Here is a 21848-nt window from a genome sequence, read left to right on the forward strand (position 1 = left end):
CTGAAGCTCTCGTCTAATAGGGGCCAAGGGATTGACTTATTATGCATGTTGATAACTTCCTCTCACTCAAGGGAAAGCAAAATGAACATTGTACTTGGGCAATAAATACGCACAGAGAGATATTATTTTTACAGAGACAATGTTTGTGAAAATTATATGGATTGCCCACATTAATTACTGCCATGAACATATGCTGTCTGTCTAATTATTTTTTTTTAAATTATGGTGGAAAAGGAGGAATTGAAGCTCATAAGGCCACCTCAATTCAGCTGGTAAAAAACTCATTTAGTTTTCTATTTTCAATGAAGTTTTGGATGGTGGTCTAATAATATAGTGTGTATAATTATGTGGGTATCTTTATGAGGACTAGTTTTAGACATTTTTGGAAAGTGAGGAGACTACTCTCTACTTATTCTGACACCTTCAGGGTGTGTTTGAAGGTTAATATTTGTTTTTAGAGTGAAGGTAAGACGCTGTCAAAGATCAGAAAATAAATCAATATCAAGCACGGTAGATGAAGAGAGAAGGTAGTCATTTCTAAATGTGTACATATCATGAACCCAGATTCTTCAAAAACATTGACTGCCCATTTTCATTATACATTTTCCACTGACAGATCAGTTCTGTAATATAACTGATAAACTCTGATAAAACTGATTTTTTTTTTCACCCTAAATTGTTACCCTGTTACAAAACTTTCCTTAGTCTGTGTTTCATATGAGGGTAATCATGTGGATATTTCTAATTACATTCAGGACGTTGACAGAAAGGATTTCCATGGATTTTAATTAGAAAGGAAGGAAAGCAGAGTGCGTTAATAGCAGGTAAAAAACGATTTGAGCACCATGACCAGTGTGTGTGTGTGTGTGTGTGTGTGTGTGTCAGATGCTGAATGGATGGACAACTAATCAATAGACAGAGTGCAGAGCAGATGAGGAGAGCAGATTCTCATTTCTGAAGTAAATAGCCCCGTGCTTATTGTGTCCAATTGAGTGTGTCATTGATTAATTATTAAGCATACTCTGAGGAGAGGAGAGGCAGTGAGCAAGAGCAACCATGAGACTGTATTGTTGGTGTCCTTGGACCAGAGGTAATGGTAGAAAATGAATATTTTCGATTGTATTTATTTATATTCTGGAGCTCACAGTTGTTCACAGTTGTTTAAGCCTTTGGTAACAGACAAACCTCTTAAAATACTTTGCTTACATTCATGCAGGATAAAAAGTCTACATGCTTCCATGTTCTACACCGTCAAGGAAGTTAAATGTTTTTATATTAACCGAAAGTGACTACCACATATATGATTCTCATCTAAATCTGCAGGCCCCCGGAGCCCCTGACCTCTGCCATTTCATTGTTTCGGTTTTATGGTGCACAATTCACCGTCAGCGTGGAAAGAGCAGACCGTTATTTTTAGAGGTGAATGTTCAAAAATAAATGACTGCACACAACTTGCTCCTCACTAAACAGCAGGCAGACAAAGTTTGCTACGAGCTGTTGAGCATAGTGGAGCATTTAGCTGCTAAAGAGCCAGACGTTTCCCTCTGGAGTTGGAGGAGACAAAAAAAGAGCTAAAAAGAAGAGTGAATGTGGGTTGGCAGAAATGTGACTTCAAATGAATGCTAAAAGCTGCTCCAAGTCAGTTCAGTAGGAAAATAGGTTGTTTGCTTTAAGACATTTTCCATATCAGTAGATCAGTGCTTACAGCTTGTTTCCACTGCCCCCAAGTGGCCAGAAATTGATTCATGCAGGTTACTTTTTTTTTTTTTTTTTTTTATCTCAGATGGCTGCATATGAGGGATTACACAACTTCTTATTCTGACCATAATATTATTTCATTTAGATGGTTCTCTGTTGAAAGATGTTGAAATGGAGCTAAAAGTCAAACAGTAAAGGACTTTTTTTGTGAATCTGTCAAACCTTTGAACTCGATGTGTTGCTCACATAATAATATGACTGAGTTGAAAGTAAGTTAACAATATACGACAAATTTACACAATTTCTTATAAATAGCTTCTTTAACCATTTTCATATTTAGAGGATTTTTTTTACATGGTTTGCTAGCCAGTAGAGAATCATATAACACGGCCTTATAGGTCGTCTGTGTGCAGCATGAAAGCAAAATTTAGCACTCAGCTAATTTAATGTGCGTAACGTAATTAACTTGTGTCACATACATAACGTAACTTATGTCAAAATTGTGACATTACATAATATCAAAGCAACAAATTCAAAAATGTCAGCTAATGGACATCCTAGCTTTATTTTGTGCCATTCAGCGCAGTGAATGAGGCATCTTTCCTATTACTAAGTGCACAGAGGAAAGTTCTTTATATATTAGACCTCAGTGAATCACGAACATTGCAGCAACTTTGTCAGCAGAAATGCTTTTGAAGAAATACATTTCATAAATTTCATACTGAAAGAGGAGTTCAAATTGGTGTTTAACTTGACCCTGAGGGCTTTAAAATAGGTCAGTGTATACCTTCCCTTTCAATTCTAAAGGCAGTCTTCTTTTTTGAAAGTCGTGGTGGAACCTGAGGACATGAAAGCTACTCATTAAAGAAACAGATTTTCCACTGGATTCATGGTATCTTTCAGGTTCAGTATCTAATTAGGTGGCTTTCTAGGGAAGTGCTGCAGGAATGTCTGTGATAAAGATAGTGTTACTGTCAAAATGTTAAGGAATACTTTAGATGAAACAGATGGATGAATGTTTCTGATTTTGAGTTAGAAAAGGATCATTTTGAACAAGAAACAATGACAATCTGTGCTTCTTGCTTGACAGATACTGTCCTGGTTGGCCTCAGTATTCAGCCTTATTGTTAGAACAAAATGAACAGTTTTTCTTTCAAGCATTTGATGTGCACAAACCTCAAAGGGGATCTGTCATTTTTCATCCAGATATGAACCCTGCATGATAACTAGATTACTCTCTCAGTACTGCAGTTTATATCAATGTGATGTTCACACTGACAGAAAACAACACAATTAGACAGAGATGTGAGAGCAGATAACGCTCACACAGGTGTGTATGCTGCACATGCAGCTGTAGACAGATTTATGCGTGTGTTTGACACACATGCCAGATGTTTTAAGGCAGCGTCTTTTGTTTTTGTGTAAAAGCTGGCAAAATCGCCGGAGGATTTGGAATCAGAGCTGCACCTACAATTGATTCTGATGTTTGTCCACTCTGCATGTAAATGAAGACAGGGAATGTGTGCAAACACTGACAATACAACCATGATGATCGCAGCGCAGGTCCTTCTGGCATGAATTTATCAGATCATACACCATATAGGACCCCACATTATTGCTGCGTGTCCGTTTCAGTGTTTGTTTTACAATGCAAATCAGTGCTTCAGGTCCAAAGACATGGTTCAGGATGTGCATGACAGTTGCTTCTGCCAGCCTTGTTTTGTGTCTCTCTTAGGGATTCTGTTCACTCGACTGCTGGCTCATGCCTCCAACATGAAGGACACTGTTCACTCTGACACTGTAAAGTACTATTTTACCTTACATGCCCAGTGAAATAGAAAATTACACTTCATTTTGAATAGTGCACCAGGAGTTCAAGAATATGTGGATTAAAAAAAGGCCCAAAATTGACAAAACCTTTGCCTGTAGGGAGTTTGAGCTCAAAATGTTGTTATTTAAACAGTCTGTAAAAGCTAACACACCCACCCTTTACATGGGTGTGTGACATTTTGATTGACATCCCTTTGCAAGCTATGTTGGGGGTTTGTTTCCAAAGTATTCAATGCTTTAATTCTTCAGTTTTTTTGTCTTTCGTCACTTTTTCCTTCACCTTCCCCCACAGAGTTTCCGTAATCACCAGAAGAAATGATACTGTTGAACCATTAAAGCAAAGGAATGAAACAGTGTTTTCCAAAGTACAAAAATAAAATGCCCAAAATGTCCCCAGTACAAGATGAACATTTCAGAAAAGCTACAAAATGATAACACGGTTCTGCGTTGGCGTTGCAGTTGGGTACATTTTCATTACAGCAGGGGGAAAATTGCAACTGCCAACGGCCCTTTCATTTAAAGATATAAACCATTGGGGATCTAACAAATGTCAAATTTTTGACAGGGAACTCTGAGCTTCTGTTGAACATCCCATCATCTGCAAAACAATGGAAAAAGAACAGATTTGGCACAGTCCCCGCACGGGTATCTCACAGTTTTACATTTAACCAGCTACATTCAATGTCAGACGTGATCATCAAGTCCTTCTGTATAATGAACTTCTTCCTATCAGAAAATCAGACACACAAGATTGCTTGCATTGATGAGGAGCTGCTTTTCATGCATATTTATATACATGTCAGGTTCTGATTATGAATGTTCAGTTTCCACGCGTCTCTTTGTCTTTACCTGTTTGTGAGCTGTAAGTCCTCATGATTGCACCTGCTAATTGCATCTATAAGTGAGGTGAATGTGGTATCGCCCCCTGTGGACCACTATATGATAATAACATATTTTTACATTTTGAAGATGCTGCACTCAAACACATGCATCATGTTTCCACTCGTACGGAACCGAACAGAGCATTTCAGCCAAGTGACGCCCGTGCCAGACTGCGTTTTAATTTCCCATTCTCAGCAGGTGATTTGTGCGCCGACCCACACTGTATATAATGCCGTTTATGCTCTGCTTGTGAGCAGAGGCAGGATGTGATAGTGCACTGCCCTCAACTGAGCTGTAATGACACTATGGTCAACTGACTGGCTCAAGTGTGTGTGACCCTACGGGCGACAGGAAGGGGGGAGAGTCGGTGACATTTAAAAGACTCACTTTGTCGAGCGTTCAGTGGCGATGTGGCTCGTCTGTAACATCAGAGCGGATGTTGTTTTGTGGGCCGGGTTTTCTTTCCTGCGTTTCTGTTTCATTCACTTCACAGATAGCGGTTGAGGATTTTTTTTTCTTACTGCTGTAATGACTTCCTTGCAATGTTAATCTCAACACTTCCTGTTGCTGTTTAGCAGCGAATGCCTTCCGGCAATGCGGCATACAGCTTGGCTCAGCACGGGAATCCAAACCGGAGGATTTTTTTTTCTTTTTTCTTTTTCCATGTAGGTTAGTGCATCTCATGTCTCAGTGTGTTCCACTGGAGACTATTGTTGCTTCTTTGTAATCCTCATTAACTTGTTCATGTTTTGAATCATTTTAAAAACACTTTTTCATTAACATGTTGTGTCAGGATTGTTGGGTGCGTATGTTTTATAATCTTCATTTGGCACTTTATTCATATTCATCTTTCTTTGATGTACTCCCATGTTTGCTTCGGTACCGAGGACTCCTGTTTATTGCATCACATCATGTCTGAAATAATAAGCATAAATAGTCAAAGATATGTACCGTGGGTAGTTCTGTCTGACATACATTGAGTTTGAAAATTCAGGGAAATGCTACATATTCATAAGATTAAAAATGTAAGGAAATGTAAGACACAGATGCAAATGCAGCGCTCAGTATACTGCAGACATAATTTTCATGATTCCTGTACCAGTGATAATGCACAGGTAGGTATACTGTATAGCTTGCCGTCAAATTGATTGACTTGAATTTGTCTCTAAGTTTTACACTAAACATGTATTTTTGTGGATGCTGTGCAACTGTATTTTTTTTTTTTTTTTTTTTTTATCAAACTTACTGCCAGACTTCTAGTCACTCATCTATCCCCAACCACTTCTTCATATCGTACAAATTGTTCAGAACATACTCCTCGAATAAACCCCTCTTGTAAAATGATATATAATCACCACACACAATTGCCAGCCAGTATCTGGACCTATTCTGGAGACACAGATGATTTTTCAGAGAGAACTATAAGAAACTGCAAGCAATGCTCATTGGCCAATAACGAGCAGTATTTGTGTGATGCCTTCACTTATGATACTTGCAGATGCTATTTTCTGCCCAATTCTCAAAATAAGTGCTCACAGCTACCTGTTTATGAATCAATGTGCATTATCTCAGCAACCAGAGCAGGCGGTTGACCATGCCGTCGATACGATAATAAGAAAACTTGTGAACAGTACCCAGCCCTATTGATAGGTCTATACTGACTCGGCATGGAGTTGACCTTAATGTAGACTTGGTTTGAGGTATATGGGAATATTTTTCTTTTATTGCAGTCAGTTGTGATCTCCAGACTTGTGATTTGTTTTGGTGGTTGTGCTTTGAAGTCAAAACATTACAATCTTAATTAAAGTTAAAATAAAAAACCTTCTATTCATCTTGGACAGTATTCAGTTTTGAGTACTGTTGCGTGTTTACACGGCCCAGTTTACATTTATTTTTAGGACTTTTATTGCCCAGTTTAAAACATTTCTCAGAAAAGTAATCAAAAACAAATCAAATGTCATAAGTTACATTACATGAAGTAATTCAAATAGCCACATTATTTACTACATTTTAACAGAGTAACAAATAATCTGTAACCGATTAAATTTCAAAAGTAACCTTTGAGTACTGGTTGTATCAGCTCATGACACATATTAAGCTGTTCACCAAACAACAACAAAACAATATAAGAGGAGAAAAGAGGTCAACCCAGTATACCCTGTTGTTGGTCTGTGTATGAAAATCAGGATGGCTTTTATTTTGAAAGGAAGGTTTGGAATTTGAAAAGCATCCGGGTTATGGCATTTGGCCGACTGACTTGGTCAGTAAATCATAAAGTTACACCATTGGACGTCCAATGGTGTAACTTTATGGTTCACTCAGTGAAAGACATTTGTGTATTTCTAGCTGGCTATGCTGTTGCAGTCCAGCCAAACAAAACGTAAAGGTGACGTCTATAACTGTAATTTAAAACAAAGAGTGGAAAGTTTACCTTGTCAGTTAAGTGACACCAACGGTGGCGTTGGTTCATTTTTCAGCAGTGAAAGTAAGCGATGGAATTTTTGACCACTTTGCCCTGTCTTGCCTTTCTGCTAATAACCCCGCCGTAGATGTGCACACAATTATGTGGTTGAAGTTTGCGTTGGTTAAATGTATTCTAGTGGATAACAAGCTGTTGTGTGCACAGACACAATTAAATTAGCATTTATTGATTGTTATGTCACCTATGATGTTATTTGTGGATGCGTGTAGCCTTTGCAGAAGGTCTGGTAGATGTTTTGGTAGATGTCCATGTTTTGTTTTTTTCCGTGAGTGATTAGCTTTAATAGACTGTTGTTGGCCTTTTCAGGGATTAGTGCATATCTTTTATACATGCAGTAATAATTTTTTTCTATGAGAATATAACCCTTTCAGTCTGTAGGAGAGCATTTTATGGCTTTATAGTATTTAATAGTGATCTGTGCATGTGTTCGAAAGAAGAATTAGAGGCTCATTATGTGATTCATCTCTGGTTCGAGAAGTGTTTCTCGTTGACTAAATGTATATCTAAATGTTATTCAGCATTAAATGTTACATTAAAGGTCTACAACTAATGTTAGTTTATATTATCAGTGAATCTGTGGATGATTTATTCTCAACCAACCAACTAATTGTTTTGTTTATAAAAGCTGCCAATTACACTCCATCAGAGCATCAGGTGGAATCTCAAGTTTTGTCTGCTTGTTTTATCTGACTAACAGTTCAAACCCCAAAGACATTCAATTTCAGTATCATGCAGAACACCGAAAAGTTTATTACCGTCACCTCCAACCAGTGAATTTTCAAGGCAAATTACTGAACTGATTTATCAATAATTAAGACTGATACCAAAGAATTTACTGCTTATTGAAAAATGGCCCAATTATTTCAAATCGTTCCGACTTGGATTTCTCAAATTGTTTCCCCTGAAAACACCATGAAAAGAAAATGTACTTTCAGGGTTAATATAATTTGCTTTTTGCCTTTTGTTTCAGGTGAGCCACAATGCACTCTCTAAATGTAAAATTCAATTTTCTTCCCTTTATTATGAAATTTTCAAACTAATCTGTCCCATTTGTACAATGATGAGATCTACATAACCCCAAACGGTTCCTGTTTTATTTGAAAACGTCCGAGGAGTTTACGAGTCATGAAAATTTGCAGTGTGCAGTCATCTGCTGTTGTTGTTGTCCCTGTTGCGAACATCTGATCATTCCAAAAAACTTCTTATCGGTCTGCAGCACCTGCTTTGAATGACATAATTTGACATTTCTAATGTTCCATAAAATTAATGAGAATAACCTTTGGGTCTTTATACATCCATTTATTAATGGGAATATAATTTATTACGCCATGAAAGTTATAGCCCACCAAAATTGCCTTTAATCTTCTAATTCAAGAGGCAAGGACCGCAATTTGTAAAGAAAAGTTTCTTTCTTTTCCCTGTCTGTCTCAGTCTGACACCTGATCCCTCTCGTGCAAAAATCTAATTAAATCAAAAGCTGAAATAGGTTTTGCATGCCATTTTCTCTGTGCTGCCTGTACAGAGTTTCTCTCTTCTTAAAACGGTCAGAGGTGCTGCCATAACACGTAAAGCCATGTCAGAACATATACCATCTCCGGCTGTTTAATTCCCTCTAAAGCAGCTTCCTCGACTTTGTCTACCTCCCAATGTAAAGCGATTAGCCATCCTTACGCGCCTCTGGGGTCCCGACGTTTTAAAGCTGTGTCTTCTGCTCGGGAAAAGCTGCCGGCATCAATTCGGTCTCACCTCACTCAGAGAATTGGAAGGCATTCAAAAGTCCCTCATCCTTTTGTGCCGCTCTCTGGTGGCACAAAATCTAAAAGTATGAATAGAAATGTTATTTCCGTAATTTGCAAGAATCACATTTAAAACAGTCTCGGAGAAATCCTGAAGAACGAGGTGATTACATATTCTCTTGTGTGCTTTGGCTGCTCTTATCAGCTGATTAGATAGTTTAGGCAACAGCAGACTCATTTTATGAGGCGCAAAAGGGTCATTTACATTTTATTATTGCATCAAAGGGTCATAAATGTCACTTTGATACGGCTTGCTTTGAACTGATTAGTTATTATGTCAAATTAAGTGAAGTTTAAAAGTTTCCAAGTGGACGTAAATCCTTTTTTAATTTGATCTGATATGTATATTTTCAAGATTAACTGACAACGCACATTTCCTCATTTTGAAGGTTCCATAACAAACTGTTTCTGGACACTTTCATGAATGCAGAGCACATAGCGAGGCCTTCATTTTAGCTGAAGGCATTTTTTGACTCCTTGTTGAATTGATGCTCATACAGCGAAGATGAAATGGTCAAAGCAGATCGACAAAAGAGCTGTTTTTTTTTTCAATAGAGCAACAGTGTGATTACAGGGCGATGATCCTGCCAGGCCCGGTCCCTGTCTGATCAGGTGTACTTGAGGCTGAGTGCTAAAGAGGAGGCAGGCTGTAATTTTTGGTCAGGCTAATGTGCTATTTCTTACCTCTGCAGAGCATAACTCTGCCATCTGCTGCAGGGAGTCTCTCTTAACTCCTCACCCCTCTCTCTGGAACAGGGAGCGGGCAAATGGCAGCCTGAGAGCCAAACTCAGCAGCTGAGTACAGGACTGGACGCACATGGACTCCTTGCTATTCATCCTCATCTCATCCTGTCTCCCTCCTCCTTCTTCCGTCCTCCACCTCCTCCTCTTTCTCTGCCGCTCTAACTTTTCATAGTTTGTCCTCGAAAAACACTGACACACACATTCTGACCCATCCTAACGTACAACCTTGTTTTTGTAGGAAATGAAAGCTTAAGCAAAGGTCATGAAACTACATACAGACTGCAATCTTGTCTGACTAAAGCAGCTGCCGTGCAGAAATATAAAGAGAAACCGGCAGTTAACATTTATTTGACAGTAAGTAGGTGTAATCAGGTTTTTCTCATGGAGCCACGCTCGAGCATGCTACTATAAAAGTAGAACTTCCCGACGCGCCCTTCGCTTCACCTTCAAGGTAAATTGCTCCAAATCGTCATACACGTCTAGAATAGTAGCTCTGTGCTAAAATAAGGCAGATCAGGTGTCGGCTTTTGTGCCTCGGCCCACTCCATTTAGTCTTCTGCAGCGAGCACAGATAAGCAAACCTGAGAGAGATGCTATCAGAACTTTGGGTTAGAGAACCTGACAACTCCATCACCTCTCGTCAGATCTGAAGGGAGTTGACATTTGAGCAGTGTGAGATGAATCCTTATGATTCTCTGTTTGGTGTCTCTATGTGACTGCATACACTGCATGCGGGCTTTGAATAATGCACTGCAATTTGTCTTATTTCTTGTGTATGTTAAAGACACACGGTTACGGCCGAATGCATATAATTGTACTTAGGATCCTGGAGACATAGAGGTTAAAAGAGACATTTACTATTCCAACCTGGATTAGATGCATTAAGGTGCAGCATTCAGTGCCTGTTTGACCTCAGGACAGTGGCAAGGTCAAAAGAAGAAGGTGACACAAGTGCAGGTCGGTCCAGGGGAAGAAAATTACAACAATTTAGCAGAGCGACAAGCCAGACCCGCAGGCACGAAGCCATATCACTCATGTTCCCTCATGTACGACTGCCGGGGCACACTGACCTCTCTGCCGCCTCAGGAATACAATAATGACTACACTGTGTGTGTGTGTGTGTGTGTGTGTGTGTGTGCTTGTGTGCATATGTGTATATGCACAGACTATGTTTATGTGTGTACATATGTGTGAAGGCGCCGTGCTGCGACAGCAACGCTCGGCTCTGCAGAACAAGAGGAGTCATGTTTCCTCTGATGAGCAACACAGTCAGATGATTAGGCTTTGTTTTTGAAATATGGTGGTGTTCTGCCGTCAGCCTGCGAGCGGAGGCTAAAACACTGAGGCATCTGTATCCACATCCCCTGAGTATTCTGAACATGTACTTGGTATTCCTGATAGGACCGAGTAGGCTAACTGAGCTTTCCTGGCAATCTGGCAGGTCTGTAGAACGCAACGTTGTGGTGGCACATTGGAATAGCAGTACAGGAAAAAAACCACAAAAACAACAGCAGCTATGCATAGGCTCTGAGTCAACTGAATGGGCTGTGTGTTCGTGACAGGAGGAGAATAACTGGTGCAATTTATGCTGTGTGGATTTATGGCAAGCTGTCGCACATTTGGTGCAGACCGTTATGTTTTTTTCCCCTCCCCATTCGGATTTATCATTGATGTGTCAGGGTCGAGATAAATGGGGGCGCATAAACACGCGTTTTGATGTTTTGAATGTTGCAGAAAGAAAGCAGAAATCTGTGTTTGTGTGCAAACAAAACAAATTGAAATAATCACAACATTTTGTGTTTTGCTGTTAAACACAGTAAAACGGCCCCAAATGGATGACGCGAATGGGATTTTGGCGACTGCGACACAAATCTGCAAACGCTGTCAGCGTCATGGAGCGTGCACTCGTATCATTTCAGTGCATCCCGGCGCTAAGCCCAACTTTACTGTACTGTGTGATCCCGTCTCTTGCATATGGATCGCTTCTTAGGTCTTTCTGTCCTGCAAGATCTGAGGAGTGTTAGACTGAGAGATCAATGGAATGTACTCCATTGGAGGCAAAGAGAGAAGCACAAATCCTTGCAGCTGTCAGAATAATATTTCACTCCTGCAGACTTGTTATGCTGATCAGTATCAGTTCACGTATCAGTTCAGTTCGAAGCTGCTGATTTGAAATACCGATGTCAAGAATGGTGCTGCGGATGTATGTACGCATGTAGTCAACTTTTGAGTGAGCCCATTAAAATGTATGCATAAAGCAAGGTTGATAAGCTCTCATCTGAATTATGGATACTCCTAACAAGGTGCTTTGAATGTAGGAATAGTTGACAGTGTTCATGCAGCGGGTGAATTTAATGTTTATTTGTTGCCCGGACCGTGATGTGCACAGACTGTGAGGACCAGGAGAATCCAGGGTTAGACTTGTTTTTATACTGAGGCTTCTTTTTGTCTTTGAGGTTAAATAAATCTGGAAAAGCTTTGATGGATCGTGTAACAGTCTAAATTGTCTTTCCACAACAGATCCATATTGTACATTGTAATAGATTTGTATTTACTTCTGCTCATTAACTTTTGATAAGATATTACCTTAATATGAAAAAAAAAAAAAAAAAACATCTGTTTTTTTGGTAGTTATAGTGCGGTGCAAGACTGGGTATTGTTCAAACATTTTCAATACCAGTTTTCTGATGTAGTGTTCTTGAGCAAGACACGCAAGTCATTGTATTGTGACTGTCAATAATAAATACATCATTTAAACAGTCACAGTGTGGTTGGACAAAGTGTGAACCCCTTCAAAATCAATGAAAGCTGGATGAAGACCAATCAATGAAACCGGAGGGTAGGTGTGGGTTGGTGCTACTTTGACCTATAAAAATAGCTTTCAAATATTCTGAGTTTTCTTTTGACAAGGAGCATCTGCTGATATAAATCTTGTTCACAGAAGTTCTCAGAAGTCTTGGGATCAAGAATTGTTGATTCACATGAAGCCAGAAAGGTTACAGGAAGCTCAGAGAGAGTAGATTTTGATTAGTCCACAGACTTGTTTTTTTAAAGAGACAATTTAGTGCTATGACTACTTGCCCTAAAAGTGGGCACCCAGCTAAGATCAATCAAAAATCACAACATAGAATGCTCAACCAGAAGGCTGGAGCAACAGATAAAGGACTGAAGAAATCATTGAGCTGTTCATAATTTTGTAATTTTCCAGTGCGGGGGGAGGGTGGGGATTGGCTCAGTGCAATGAGGTTGAAGTGTTTGTTTCAAAATATAGTTCCAAGAATGATGCTGGCGGTAGAGCTCGATAAAGCAATGTGAGAAGTTGCAGCACTGCTAACAAATATCGAGGAATTGAAGCCAAGGCAAGAAAAATGCCTCGATTTTTCTGCCTAGAACGTTTGCGATGCCATTGCACTGTGCTCACATTGAGTTAGGGTCCCTGTTGTTTACAGCTTTGTGGTTATCGGTGGACAACATAATGTCATAAAGGTGGTCAAAGTCGACTGGCATTAGGAAGGAGGAAGGAATCATAATTTGGCTCTGCTTTGATGATTTTAGGCCTGGACAGCTTGCTTGTTATAAGCTTAGGTACATAGTCTTTGCCTATACGTGTGATTTAAATAAAGATCAGATCAAACTCTATGACCAGAAATACAGAAAACCAAGTAATTCCACTGTACACTAAATATTCATAGAGTCAATCCCCTTTTTATTGCAACAGTCATTAGTGAAGGAAATACCTTTTCAAATACTGCTGAGATTTTCATCCTATGCAAATAACTACAAAAAAATAAATAAAAATAACCTCCCATACCGTCCACACAAAATGTGGCCATGCTTCAGTTTCACCTGACAAACACCTAACCATCCAATGACAGCTGCAATCATGAAGCAGTGCTGTGGGAGACAGCCCAGGAGCTATTGATGACTGCTGAAGTGGAAATATGGAACTTTCCCTCAGTTCTCTGCAGCCCGCGCAGGATAAATTGTAAGATTCATGCTGAGATTCTCACCTTCGCCCACATCACATGGGCCCGCCACCGCTTTCTTTACAGAAGCTCCTCGCATCGATTGCTCTGATATCCCCCCTGAACCCGGTGCTCAGTTGAAGCCGAGTGTTTTTTTTCCCCTCCACGGAAGATTAATAAGGGGCACAGCGGTGGGTCGCTGGAAACGGCAGATGAAAAAAGACGCGGTTCGTAGGGAAGGTCGTCGTTTGACAACCTTTTAAAAGAGCATGTGATCACTGCATCACATGGGAAAACGGCAAATCCAACATTGGCAGATGCATTAAAACACTTTTCCAATTCTTCAAAGACACTTGTACACTTGATTGTTTTTGCTGAGTTTTTTTTTTTTTTTTTTTTTCTGCTCCGAGTGTGAAGCATGTTCTCTCTTTCCCCAGGTAACTCCGGGAAGACAAGATTAATCCCCAACACAGCACGCTTGACTTCTCTCCATCTCCTTATACATACAGCATCTCCCATTTCTCATGTCTGTCTGTGACCTTTCCTTCGCTGACTGCACAATGGTTATTTCAGTAATAACTAGACTTCATTCAAGGCTACACTCTCCACAAACAGCGCTGTTTTAAAATGGTTGGTGTGGACCCCATAAGCCGTTGTATTTAAGCATGCAGATTTTTTTGCTGATGGACGAGAATGTCGAGATTTAAAGGTGGCAAGGTTGTTAGAGGGAAGGAGCAGATGGATAAGGACTGTCTGTTGAGTGGCTCCAGGAAATTAAAACTGTCTTTATTACCTCTCATTCTGATCCTCTACCACACACACACACACACACACACACACACACACACACACACACACACACACACACACACACACACACACACACACACAGCATTCCACTATTACCACTACAATACAGCCAAGCGTGGCAGCTCCCAAAGCTCAGAGAGAGAGGAAATGTCAGGATTATATGAAAGCGTGAGCTGTAATGAGATGATAATGGCGTCTCCCATGCTGACGAGTTGACAGAAGGATGAACAGGCTTCTGGGATGTTGCTGTCAATAACCTGCTGAAGCAGATAAAATGACATTACAGTCAATTAGCTCTCGAGCTTGCATGGATGCATCCTGTAGCACCACATTCGGGAACACACTCGAACCCCCACAGATCACTATGACGCTTTGTGTTTTGCCGTCGTAAACGTTGCCGAACATGTTTTACATCCAGTAAACAAATTATTCCAATATTTGAGATAACACTGTTTTTGTTAAAAACTAGTTTTCAGATGATTTAGAAGAGGAGGAAGACTTCAAATTGTTCTGCTGCCAGCTTTGTAATTGCCCCTGATTTGGAACATATATTTTTTTCAACGTCATTCAATAATCTAAAGAGCAGCAGACTGAAAGTACATTGACAGTTTAGGGTGAAGTATTTGATTATAACACCTCAATGACTGCACAATACCCTACCCTTCTCTTCTGCTGAAATGTTTACTCAAAAAGCTTGTAGGACCTATTTTTTGTTTTCTGTAATTGATATAGAAATTGCAGTGTTTGTCACAAACTGTAGTTCTTCCCACAGAACAGAAAACAGATAAAAAGAAAAGACTGGAGTTGTACAAAAAAAAAAAAAAAATAGAAAGGAAAAAAAAGTCAGTTTTTTTGACCCCAAATGTAGAGTTTGTTTCATCTTCGTAAACTCACCTCAACTCCTCTCCACTCCTTTCCCTTTTTCCGTGTGCCTCCCGCTCCCTCCATGCGCTCAAATCACCATCTGGGAAATCCTGATAAGCTCAGAGGCAGACACCAGCATTTGGGGCGTTGAGTTGAAGAGCTGCCTTGAGACAGCCGGTAAGGTAACCCGACCAACGCGCAACCCTCCGAGCGTGGAGGTTAGGAGGTGGCACACATTTCATTCTCCCGCCCGTTTTTGTTTCTGTCCGTGTTGTTTGTGTGTCTCTTTGTCTATATATTCTCCACTGTCTCTATCCGTTCTTGTCCTTTTTCCACTCGAGTAAATCACACAACTGCGCCATATTTAAAGGGAAGTAAAGAGATTTAGGTTGGACATATTTGTTAAAGAGACTTAGTGTATGAGTCATCCGGCAGGTGTGAGCGATTATCCTCCTTACAGCTTATGTCCTCCCAATCTAAGGAATTTTCCCTCCTGAAGGCCATAATTAAACAAAGCTCATGTTTATTCATTTGATCCTTAAACCCAGACATGATTAACACTGGAGCTCAGTTGTCACAGGCTGGAGTACATGTGTCCAAACTATTAGTCACAACCCGCTTTGTTGGAATCCTGCAAGGAATGGATTTCGGTGTAGTTCGCCGAAGGTCTCAGAAAAGCTGTGTGTCTGACACGCATAAATACACATGCAAATGATACTTTGGAAGACCCCAGTGTGCTGTCACCAGCACTTGGGTGCATTCGCAATTTCCTTCATAAGGGTCTGGATTAAGCTCTTGCTTCAAGTTTGGCTGGGATTTCTCCGTGGCGCTGTCCGTGGTCCTGACTAGCAAGTACTCCTATTAAAAACCCATTAACTCTTCCTCGCTGCAGTTTTTTTTTTCTCTCACACACAGAAATACACACGTGCACTCACAAAGAACACATTTCAATACATTCATGAAATTGTAGTTATATCTAAATATAGTCTGAGCGTTGCCATGTAAATGTGGCAGCTAGGGAAAAACTTAGATTTGAACCTCGGGGCAGCGTGTTAATTTTTCACCTCGGAGGACTCGCGTTTTTCTGTTCCTCTGACCCGGTGTTGCTCTTTTACCTCCTGCTGGGATCCCCTTACTCTGTGATTTATATAACGTCTCATAAAACACATAAAAAAAACACAACACATGAAAATGAAATGTCAAGCGTTGACATTTGATTGTAACGTCACAACTGACCTGCAGATCCAAAATAGACACAAGTAGACCGAGTCACATGGCCCGCTTTTGATGCATGAACATAATGCATTGCACTTCCCACTCTCATTGTAGTTATCCTGGTGTTTTATGGAGGCTAGATATACCATTCAGTTCAGGCACCTGCAGGCAGCCTAATTCTAATTGGTAAGTTCTTTCAAAAAAAAAGTTCTTTCTGCACATATTATTGCTGTTGGAAAGGCACCCACACACACCTGTATGAGACGAGCAGCCAAACAGATGATCAAACAGCATGGAGTACATTTTTCAGCCCTCACTGCTGGCCCACAGGTCAAAAATCCTATGATTAACAATTCAAATGGCCACTTTGCCTTGTTTACGAGGTGATTTGGAACTTACTATGATTGTGTCAAAGGCTACGGGGTTTTAAATGTAGCCTGAATTCATTATTGGATATTTAATGGTCCGGGCGGTCAGCACTGTCACCTCGCAACAAAAAGGTTCTGGATTTGAATCTCGGCTGGAGCCTTTCTGTGTGGATTTTGAATGTTCTCGCTGTGCCTGTGTAGATTTTTGGCAAGTGCTACTGCTCCCTCCCACAGTCCATAGAATAGGTGATTCTAAATTGGCTGTGGGTGTGAATGTTTATGGGAGTGATTGTCTGTCTTTGTGTTTTACCCTTAGACTGTGTATGAAAGGGGGCCGTGCCTCCGGGGCTGAAAAGTGAGGCCAATGCAGAAGTGCCTTAAACTGCAATACCACCGAGGGCCACTAGGGGTTGGCTCCAAAAAGGCTGTGTCTCCACAGACTCCCATTCAACTTCTCTCATGAAATACAAAGGCAATAAAATGTATCCACAAGTCATTATGGTGTCATTAGCTAAAATCAGTCCTTATTAGTTTTCTGGTGGTGCATCTGAAAATAATTGCATTACTTATTAGATGTTAGGCCTCAAAGAGCAGAATGTGGTGCAGATGTTTTCGCTATAGTTGGGTAACGTAGTGTCCTAGGGTTCCCAATCAAATAGAGTTAGATCCACTGTCCAAATATGGACACTTCAGGCACCAAAATAGCGAAATGGTGAAGGCCGAAAATGGTGAACTCGAAGCTTCGGAACAGCAGTTCACAAACCAATGGGTGATGTCGCTGTTTTTGACGCTTGATTAGGCTGGTGATGGACTGGCGACCTGCCCAGGGTGTACTCGGCCTTCGCCCAGAGACAGCTAAACATCCTAATTCTCTTATAGTCAGACATATTTTCTCTGATGTATATGTTTAACCTCCACTGCATGTTGTATGTCTACTAAGTGAACATGTGTTTGTCCTGTAATTACATTTCTTTCAATGCCCTTTGGCATTGTGCTGACAACTGCTCAGCTTTGAATGTTTCCTCGCTTGTTACACGATTGCAGCAACAATGTGTGTTTATATGTGGCACCTCTGCCTTCCATCTAATGTGTTAGCTAAATAATCATATCAAGTGATCCATAACATCACTGATTCAGGCTGTGACCTTAATTTAGAAGAATGGGGATGTTTTGAGGAAAGTTAATGTCTAAACTCACAGATGTCTCTCGCTGCTCCTGCCTTTCATGGATCTCTTTGAAACGCCTGCCTTTGTGGTGCGAGCTGAATCAAAACATGTCAAGGCATTCCCTCTGAGAACTATTGAGCCTTTTGAATATTGTATTTTCTTTCCCGAATTTTCTCTTTATCGACACATTGAACCCCCATCCACACTGCAGTCTTTCCTCCCCTGGCACGTACCGCCACACATTAGAAGCCATTTTGTCGTAACATTAAAAATCATTTTGATTTGCTTCAGCCCAGAAATTTAAACGCAGCTCTTTTAAAGCGTCAATTGATATAGTTCTGCGTGTGTTGAGGAAAAACTAATCTGATATCTAGTCAAATTTGCATGAACCTTTTCATACAAACCCCACTGCAATGTGAATCCTGCCTTACCTGGCCTCCTTAAATGCACTGTGTGTTCCAAAAGGCAAGGCCGGGCATCCCAGAGGAAATCTAAAGAGATCTAGACAATCCTTCCTGGACACTCACTTATTCATGTGGGAATGTGGAAAGAAGGAAGGAGAGCAGGATACACAGCAGCGCAGGAAGTAAGACGGCAATATGGTCTAATGCGATGCAGGATGAGTGCGATGAAAGGCTTGCAGGATCGATATCAGATAAGGTCAGGGAAAAGGGGCTTTGCCATCCATTCCTGGGGATTTGATAAGTAGACTATTGCCAGAGTGCGCCCTGTAACACTGACCGTATAGGGTTTAGTGAGAAGATACCAAAGGGCCGACAGGTAGTGAAAATTGATTCGGTCGGCTCCACAGTAGAGATTTTACAAGAACCGGTATTTTGGTACCAAGCCGGTATCAAAATTCACCAAATAAACAAGTCATGAATGGAGATATTTTCAGTGGATGATCAGGGACACATTATAGACGATCAAAAGCCAGAATGCAAAAGGTTTTTCAGAGCATTTCAAATGAAACTTAAAGCTTCTCGAAGCAGCTCACATCCGGATGTGCCTAAAATTCAAGCTGAATGTCTCAGTTGTTCACTTTATATTAACATGTCGTCAGCCTCAATGTTCACATCCTGAATCGTTAGCCTCTCTTACCGTTACCTGTGGAGTTTTGCTACAACATGACATGGTTCACAAACAATAATGCTAACGTCAGCCATGTTAGGCTAATGTAGCCAGAGCTCGTTGCATACGGAGCAGCCACCGTAGTGACATTGCTGTTCAGGGCTTTGTATATACTTGTGTGAAGTGCATTTCTACATAAATATAGGCCCCAATGCTGGACTGGAAGTTAATACTAGACTGGTGTAAACGGTCCTCTTGTTGTTTATCTGTGTGGGCACCACAATTAAATTGCGGCCATACAATGTTGAGTGGCTTTTATAACACGGTATTGTTGGTTTTAGATACTTAAAGTCCACATGACTTTTTTTTTGTGTGATGTTAATATATTTTCATTGTTGTTTTTGTTATTTGCATTTTTATTTCTATTTTTTTTTTTTTGGTCACATTTCAAGCAGCTGTGCTTTGCAGCCCATTATCTTTCCACCATCTCATCATCTTTTAGGTTTTGGCACAGAAGTTTTTCTTTGTTTGTTTCACATAATAATGTATTTTTTATTACTTGAAGGCTCCATCCTACTCTTGTGCCTGGAATATTTATTTTCAAATAAAAGAACTCGGGCTGAAATTTGTAAAAATGTTTGGCCGTGGTATTGAAGTTGGTATTGAAAATGTATTGATTGTAGATGGTACTGGCTATTAAATTGTTGGTATTGTGACAACCCTGATGAAGTTTGATGGTCAGTGAAAATTAGTTGGGTCGACTCTGCAGCAAGTGATAATGTCCGGATTTATGATTTGTAGACTGAACTTACAGACTTCACTGGTGGGTTAATTAGGGAATATATTCTGAATTTAAATTCTGAATAGTTTAAAAATGCCATTGAAGATAGTGGATTGTCATTCTTTATGCGTATTATGCCGGGTAAAGAGAAAACCACAGATGAGATGATGCTGAGTTTCTTTTGTTGTGTAAGCTACTCAGTCAAATCAAATCATTAGATATGTGTGGGTGTCCAAAATGAAAATTTGAATAGTATGATCAAAGGTATAATGTTCTCCTTTTTTAAACCAACTTTCATTTGGACTCCTATCAACTTAACATGCATTCTGGTAGCTGTTTCTGAAGTCCCATAACCCCTGATGATAATTATAACCCCTGTACCATAGAGAGGGGATTTATTCAAATTAGTCATGTCATTATCCACAAGATCACTCCACTAAATATTACTTACTGAAGTCTAGTCAGTGACAAATTGTCCTCCTCTGCACTGTGCGTCTCACTGCAAGGTAAGCTGTGCAAACAGGAGTTAGACAGCCAACATATCACTGAATCTGCAGAATTCTTTTTCAACATCTTTGTGGAAGGTGGCCACACAAGGGAATAGGAATGAACGCCTGTTATTTTGAAGTATAATTTATTCTTTTACCTCCAACCAATCAAAAAGCTTTGGGAATTCTGTACAATTACGGATATTAATATTTAATGGGAGAACTGTAAGAAGTACTGCAGCATCCTTGTGTATCTCACTGGTGTGCAGTGTAGGACTAGATAACTGGGGTTAGGGTGTAAGTATGGAATAATGAACAACAAAAGGAAGATGGATCACATTAATCTGAGCAGCGAAGCCCCCTCCCCGGCTCTCCTTATTTTACAGTGAATACTGCAGTTGTGAGGCTGACACCGCAGCCTTCCCATTTGATGAGCAATTAGCATACCCTCGCCTGAGTTTGTATCGTGATGATCCATTCATTTCCGTGGTGTAATTATGTGTATAAGGCTGCTCATTTGGAAAACATTGAACTCATCAATCTTTTTGCACCCGTTTTCTAATTCGACCCATTGAGAGAACCCTGGGGGGACACCAAAACCACACTTAATTGTCCTCATTCCAGACAGCTTCTAATTACACCCAGTGCTTTAGATCTCCTTAGAAAAAGTTCAAGATCCTCCTTGCTGTTTATTTTCTGCCTTTTTCTTCTTTTTTTTTTGTTGTACAGAACTGTTCTCAATGTGTAGGAAGAGAGTTACAAGGAGAGAGAAATTCCCTCGTCACCTTGCCCTCTGGCAGCTGCGCCCTGGATAAACAAACACGCGTCGCTGCACATCAGTCAGCCGGTTGGGAGGTGGGGGTTGATTAAAAAGCTCCCTCCGCTGTATCTCCATGGCCTTACTCCTGTGAGTGCCCAGATAAATAAAATAATGAATAGCTTTTGTTGAACTAATGGAGGTACGGGATGGTTGTCTTAACAACTGCTGTACAGTATTGTGTTGAGTTCAGGTGATTGAGTGGCGAGAAGAGCACGGCGAGCTGCACTGTAAATCAACGGAGTCCTGATTAGCACTTAAGCAGATGATTGTTAGCAGGACACAGTTTGTCCCTACCTATCCTCTCCTGCTCTCGTCTCACAATTCAGCTCGAGCGTAAACGTTGCACCTCGCCAGAAAGTCGGTGCCCACTTTCCAGGTTCAGCCGCACAGACATGACAGTCTGACACAGATGGTGGATTCTGCTCCATTTAGTCACTGATTCAGTCAAAAGCTTGATGGACAATGGAAGATTTTGTTTGAGTGTAGGACATTGGAGAATAGCATTGGTATACCCTGGAGCCATCGCCAATGATGCTAAAAAGCTCACAAGGATGACACTAAATTCTCTGGGGAGAAACACGGTAGGAAAACCTTGGTAGTTTGAGAACATATGACTAACTGCTTTCAACACGGAAATAAGTATGTTGCACAGTGATAGTCTGTCCAGTGCAATCATGCTGACCAGTTGTTAAATTTCAGTTTATTTTGTATGACAAGAAAATTAAAAAAAAAGAAGCTTGTAACACCAAACAAATACTATAGCACCATGTAATGTATAGAAAAATGCTGGCTGAAGGTCAATGATGCATTCTGGAACTCGTTAGGTTCGAAGCGTTGCGGTGCCTTCGTGAGGCACTTGGAAGTGCAC

The sequence above is a fragment of the Brachyistius frenatus genome, unplaced genomic scaffold, assembly GCF_029030835.1.
Source record: "Brachyistius frenatus isolate BFR_SWC_R1_liver_20210118 unplaced genomic scaffold, ASM2903083v1 Contig_153, whole genome shotgun sequence".
NCBI classification, from domain to species: Eukaryota; Metazoa; Chordata; class Actinopteri; family Embiotocidae; genus Brachyistius; species Brachyistius frenatus.